Here is a 7,429-nt window from a genome sequence, read left to right on the forward strand (position 1 = left end):
AAACAACAACAACAACAGGGATTAGAGAAACTTCCACAGCAAGGATGTGGTAGAGTCAAGGCTTAAGAATTAACTTGTATGCATTTATTTTATTTCTACACATGGTTCTCCCCCAACTCATATTGTTATTCACATATTTCAGTTTGGTGAACTAAAAGTTTCAGGAGCAAAACCACCGTTTCCCTCGCTAAACTAATAGCTGGTATATTTTGAGCATTACCTACTTTTGTTAATGCCTGAATCCAGCAAATATTATTTCCCTCCTCTTAAAACTATGAGGTCTGAGCATGTGTATTATAACACAGGGAGATTTGCTAGACCCTCTGGGCTTGATCTTTAGGGATTTCCATGAAATAGAAAAAACACTATGAGAATGAGGGGGCTTGTTCCTTTTGTATCAAGCAGACTTGCAGCAGATGAACCACAGGTATAATTGTGTCACCTTTGAGGACAGAGCAAGGCACAGGCCTCCAGCATAGAGGGACTTTTCTCTGTAGGTGAAAGTGATCCCTGGAGAGAGACTCCTTCAATAGTGGAAAAGCTTTGTGTTCACCCCTATTGTCCCCTCTGGGAACAAGCTGGCTGTTTTCTGTGGACAGTGAAATGTTTTGAACCCACAAAACATAAGCACAGAGAGAATTAAACAACCTTTTAATTAAAGTGCTTCCATCCTAGTAAAGATCAGACATGTCACCTAACATAATTCCAGGCATTCAATAAGGGCATATTAGAAGTTGGTTGAAGGAAAAATAAATTTTTAATAATTGAAGAAATTCTGCAATGAAAATGTAGGTTATTACTATTTTTATTACTATTATTACTACTATTACTGCTGGTAGGAGTATTCAAAGTGCAGAAAGGACAAGGCAACACTTCTAATTCTGCTCCTTATAAAGGTAGTCATCTTACTAAAATCTCTGGTATTTTTTAACATAACTTCTTGGGCCAAATAACTAATATCATTCCACACTGTCCTAGCTCTGGATTCTAGTGGATTAGGATCTTTAAGGTCCATGTCATCTCCTTCTATGACAGTTTCAATTGCTGCATCATTGCAACTGAACACTTTGAACCCTTTGTGATTTTTGTAGCATCCTCAGTTTTCCAGATGAATAATAACTATAATTCTGTCAACTATTTCTAAAACTCATGTCTCTTTTTTTTTTTTAATTCTTTCTTTTTCTGAGGAAACGAGAAACCTATTTGCTTTTGCACAGTATATGGCAGTCAGAAGTACCTCATTCATTCAGTTTTTATTCATTTGATGCATGAAAAAAAGGCATTAAATGTATTTCAGCATGTCACCTCAAATTCTGTGCAGCCAAAGTGATGAATATGCTTGGTTCCTCAGCTGGGGTACTGTTTCATTTTTTTTTTGACAATGTCATTTGACAAGCCGATTCTGCATTGGCAATATTGTATCATATTTTTTGTCTGCATGTAAATTATGTTGACAGTCTCATAAACATAAATTGGCAGGCATACTGTCCCAAAGCAATGTTTGTTAAAATACACTAATGGGATAGAATAAATAAATTTTTCCAAAGCATTAATAACACAGTGATGTGTCACTATGTTGTGCAAGAAGGTCTACAGAATATGTTACTGTCTGTGCTAAATTAATATAGTATATATTTCTTAACATATAGTTCATTCCATCTCATGCTTATGTTTATTAATTAATCATCCCATTTCATGGAGCTTTGTGTACTAGCTTCACACTTGTATGATTTTAAGAAGTCAATACTATTGGTGACCAATACTTATAATGGAACATTTGTTAAGGTGCAATTCCAGTCTTGTGTCTGTTATATATTTTTGCTTTGATCCTGACTGGGATTCTCCTTCCCTGCCTGTCAATCTAATCAGAAGCTCTTGTTGGCTTCTGCTTTGATAGGGAAGATAGATGGTAATCTCTAGAACACCTAGAAGACTAGACACAGGGATTATATTTGTTTGGAACCCAAAGATGAGAAATCTTCCCTCCAGAAATCTGTGGATAGATAACAAGCAAAATTATAAAAATATAGACTTTTTCATACTTCTAGTTCTTTCGCTTACTAGCTATGTGAACTTGGGCAAGACATAAAATCTCTTGGAACCTCAATTAATAAACAATGGGGATGATCATAAATAAGGATAGGTGATATAAAGATTGGTGAGATGGTAAATGTGAAGCAATTAGTTTGGATCAGAATAGATACATACAACATGATGTCTAAAAAGAATGGAGACCCAACAAAAGAAAGATAAAGACAGAAAAAGAGAAAGAAAATGAGTGTTCATTGATGAGACTCAGGGTGGAAAATTCATATGCTGTATCTCCAAAAATATAGGTACTTGCAATAGGGAGATATTGACACAATTTGGAATTTCTACAAATAGATTTAAATGAAAGTGTAAAACAGATTTGTGTCTTCCTTGCAGTGCATGCACTTCTCTTTGGGTTCTGCAAGTATCATGTTTCCTACTCACAGATGCCTTCCATGGCTGTGACTTTTGTTCTTTGAGGAGAAGAGCTGAAGAAGAACAGTATACTTCTTGGTATCAGAATCTTTCTATGGTTCTGGTCTCAGATGTCCAGTGCTGCAGTTTCTTCCAGCTTCTTTCAGATTTTATCTTGATACTCTATGTGACGCATCATGTATCCATCTAGAAGACATCTTGCTTGTATTTGAGTGCTAAACAAAGAAAGCTCTGAAGACACAGATCTTGCCATTAGGTGTATGAAATGAAACTAATTAAATACACAGGTCATACAAGAGATGAAACTGAATATCTAGTATGTGCCTCTTCCCTAAGATTTGGTTCAAAGTTCAGCACCAATACTGACTACCCATAAGAACATAATTTTCATTTTCTAGTTAAGCCTGAGAGATTTATTAAATAAATATAAATGTAAGAGTTATTCATAAGACTTACAAAACAGTCCAGGCAAGACGTGATGAATGTTTTGATTAAGATGGTGGATTACAGGAGAGAAAGTCAAAGCAGAGACAAGGAGTATTTTGAGAAATTAAGAGGAAAGATTTTTTTTTGCAAATTTAAACATCAGATATTACTGAGCACTAAAGACTTATAAAGCATTATGATAGAAAGGCATTTACCTGTGGGTAAACAGGAAAAGTTTTACATGCCTTCTCTTCTCTCCAAGAGTTTATAATCCACTTCTCCAATTAGATACAAGTCATATATAACCACATTCTTTTTTTCAAATTCATTTTATTGAAACATAATTTATGTACAGTGAAATACACAAAACTAAAGTGACATGGAACAATGCATTTTTTTTTTTTTTTCTGGCAGTGTTCTTTCCCCTTCCCCCCACCCTTGGCAACCAACAAAGAAAGTTTCCCTACATATATAAACCTTTCCTTGACCCTCCACAACAACGAACTAATACTGTATTTGTCTTTCTGTGATTGACTTATGTCACTTAGCATAATGTTCTCCAAGTTCATCCATATTATGAGGTGTTTTGCATACTCTACATTCTTTTTTAGTGCTTCATAGCATTCCATTACGTGTATATACCATAGTTGGGTCATCCACTTTTCTGCTATAAATCTTAAAGATAAGTCCCTTGCCAGATAAGTAATTATTGGCAAATATGAATTTGTTGCTGTCATTTTTGTTATGGGCTTTTTCATGGTGTCAATTTCTTTGTTCCATATAATTTTCTATGCTGAGCTTTTTTTGTTTATGAGTCATGTTATCACTTCCTTCATTGCTATTGTTTTAGTATTCACTGAATATTTATGCTGGTCCTCTTTCTGGATGTGAAGATTTATCATTTTTCTTTGAGGTTACCCTGTGATTTATAGTTTTCTTCCCAAGTTTAGAACAGTCCATTCTATCTTGTAGTTGTCTTGACATCCCTACCTTTTAGAAGTTCCGTAAAGACACATATTTTTTCCCTCTTTTTGGTTTATAATTGTCCTCATTTGTCAATTAGTGTCTCTGGTTCCCTGTTTACAATCTTGTAGGCTTATTTACTTTGGATACTTCCATAGCTGGGTTGGTTTCTGGGTTATATCATCATGTGTTTTAATGGTTGGTTATTGTTTGGTGTTGTTGGTTTCCAAAGGGGTCCCTTTAGCATCTCTTGTAAGGTTGGTCTGGTTTTAACAAATTCCCTTAATTTCTGTTTATCTGGAAATGTCCTAATTTCACCACCATATTTGAGGGATAATTTTGCTGGGTACATAATTCTTGCTTGGAAATTTTTCTCCTTCAGTGTTTTATATATACCATCCCCTTGCCTTCTCACTTGCATGGTTTCTGTTGAGAAATCTGAGCTTAGTCTTATTGGTTGCCCCTTATAGGTAACTTTTCATTTTTCCTGTGCTGCTCGCATGATTCTTTCTTTGTCTTTGGTTTTGGTGAGTTTGATGATGATATGTGTTGGTGATTTTCTTTTGGGGTCTATCCTGTTTGGTGTTCATTGGACTTCATGAGTGGATATATTCTCATCTTTCATCATACCAGGAAAATTCTCTTCCTACAAATCTTTGACAATTTTGTCTGTGGTTTTATTTTTCTCTTCCTATTCTGGAATTCCAAAGACATGTAGGTTATTCCTTTTGATGGTATCCCACATGAACTTTAGGCTTTCTTCATTTTGTTTTGATCTTTTTTTGATTTATCCCTTTCCAAAGAGGTGTTCCTGTTTTTGCCTTCAATCTCCCTAATTCTGTCTTCCATTGATTTATTGATTTAATTTTGCTCCTTTGCTCATTCAATGTCTTATCTATTTCTGAAAATTTAGTATTAATCTTCTGAATTTCTGTGTGTAGATTTTGTATCATTTCTAATTTTTCATTTATTTTGTCATTTTGTTCTTGCATTGTCTTTTGAAATTGTTCCAGGGTTTTCTCTGTGTTTTCCTTGATCTCTCTCTCAATTTGTTGAAGATACCTAAACATAATTCTTTTGAATTCCTTACCAGGGAGTTCCAATGCTGCATCTTCCTCAGGAATGTGTTTTGGATCTGTATCTTGGTCTCTTGTTTCTCCTGCTTTATTCTGCTTCTTTGTGTGGACTGTGATGCTCTGTTGTCTCCAAAGCATCATGATGTTTTTGTGCTTATATTTAATTGGTGATCATATGTTGGTGTGACTTTCCCACAATTTTTGTTTTCTTTGGCTGTATCTGAGTAAGCAAGGTACTATGCTTCTCTATTTGCTAGTTGCAGCATTTATGCACTTACCACCTGTCTCCTTTCCTTTTGTCAGCTTCTTGTATGTCCCTGCCAACCTTGGCAAACAGAGCCTATTTTTAGATCCCAGGAATCCGAATGAGAATGCTATCACGTTAAAATCCAAAATTGTTGCCACTTGTAAGCATTCAAAATGGTCACTTTAAATATCCAAAATGGATGCCACTTGTAAACAATCAAAATTGCTGTGCTCTCCAGACAGCAGAAAGTCAACAGCTCAGGTTGTCTCCCTCCTTGCTGTTACCCTTCCTAATCATAAGCCACCAGCACAGTCATCCCTGCAGTCCTTGGTGAATAGGGTTGATTTAGGTCAATTCTCAGGTCCAAAAACCACTTGGAAATATTCAGGTTGTTTGTCCCATCAGAGTAGCTGACAGTCCATAGCTCTGACCATCTCTATACTCACTGTTTTCATTCAGGTTTTTCTGCTACTTAGTGCCTAATCTACTTCTGCATAGTTCCTTTCAAAGCTCAGGCATCTAGGATTATCTTCTGTATCTCTGTCAATTGGTTTTTCTTTTCTCTGTTGAAGAGGGTCTGTGTTGCATGTCTGCCTATTCCTCCCTCTTACCCGAAGTTATAATCACATTCTTGACTCGAAGACAAAACTGGAATCCAGCTGAGTAATAGGATTAGTTTAGGGTAAACAGTGGATATCATATCTCTCTCCCAGATTCCACTGCAATTGGACAAAGGCAAACTTTCCTTAAGAGTTTTACTCATTGATGCCTCACAGATGCATGTTCTCAAACTATTGCCTTGACCAAAGACAGCTGCTTACTCAAGATAACTCTCCTTATTCAGGGACAATCTTCAATGACTGGTCAGTGAAGAGGTGCAAAAGCCCAGAGAAATTGCCTAAAATGGAAATAGCCCTGAAGGATACTCTTAGCTGCCCTAGGATAGTCCCCGTTGGACTGGCAGTGGCCTCCATTGCAATGCATAATAGTTCAACATGTCTTTTTGTTCAATCCTGCTTTCTTTGCTTGTTTGCATTTGTTGTTCCTAAGAGCATTCTGTAATAAAACACTTGCACACAAATCACCATGTCAGAGTTCGAGCTGGGAAACCTAATCTATCTACTACAGGTTGTATGTTTCAAGGTTCAAAGAGTGGTGCAGATAATAAATGCTACAGGAATATTGAAGAGGGAGAAATCTCTGTATTTTATATAATTGAATATCTCTTTATACCTCAAGCTGTACAAAATGCCCTTTGCATGGTCAGCCCAATAGATGTTTGATAGATAAATGTTGTGTGTAGTTTGGGAAAATTGACTGGAAGTTGACAGGCAGCAGAAGAATAATTCAAAGCTGATGGCTTGGTAGCACAAAGAATGCTGTAGCATTCTCAAAAATAAAGAATTGAACCAAAGGAAGAGATTTGAGCTGATTATTATTTACAGTGTCCACTCTCAGAATATTAATAGACTGGAATTTATGGAACTGAATTAATCATATAATGAGTTCAGGGCTGTTATACATGTGTAATTTCTGCTTCTCATAGCCTCTGAAGAATTAGAGAAAAAGTAATTTCTTCATCCCAGCTCTAATATTCTGTGTTACAAACTCTTCTCTCCTAGAGAGTCTTGGGTGATAAGTTTCAAAGACCACTTGCCAAGGAGCTCTAAATGTATGTATGTATGTATGTATGTATGTATGTATGTGTGTGTGTATGTATGTGTGTATGTATGGATGGAATGGATGGTAGGAGAGATAGAGAGATCTGGGTGAGGGTAAATAGGTTTTCTCATGCACCGGATGAGAGCATATACCAGTGAAAACCCCCCAGAGTACTTTGTTGTTAAAATTTGCTAACCCTTTGATATACTGATTCTACATCTGTGAATTTATTCTAAGAAAATACATAAGATATATGAAACACTAAATCCCAAGTTGATTATTACAACAGTATTTATACAGCAAATATTTATTAATGATATGAGTGCTTTACTCCAGGGGTGGGTCATGAACAAAGTTAATGTCAAGAATAATACCCAAGTATTCTCACCTCAAAATCTATTCTCCAATATATGGTAGGAGCAAGAAGTCAATCATAGCTGTGCATCTAGTCTCTTGGTTCAGCTATCATTAGTGGCCAGCCAGTCCTTAGTCCTTTGCTGAAAGAAACTGCTATTCTGTTGCATTAATTCCTTCAGTAGTTAAGTTTATTATGTTACATTTTCCCTTAGTAGCTGTTTTAATTTTTTAA

Source organism: Orycteropus afer, unplaced genomic scaffold (genome assembly GCF_000298275.1).
Source record: "Orycteropus afer afer isolate SDZICR_OR568_19922 unplaced genomic scaffold, OryAfe1.0 scaffold00058, whole genome shotgun sequence".
Lineage (NCBI taxonomy): Eukaryota > Metazoa > Chordata > Mammalia > Tubulidentata > Orycteropodidae > Orycteropus > Orycteropus afer.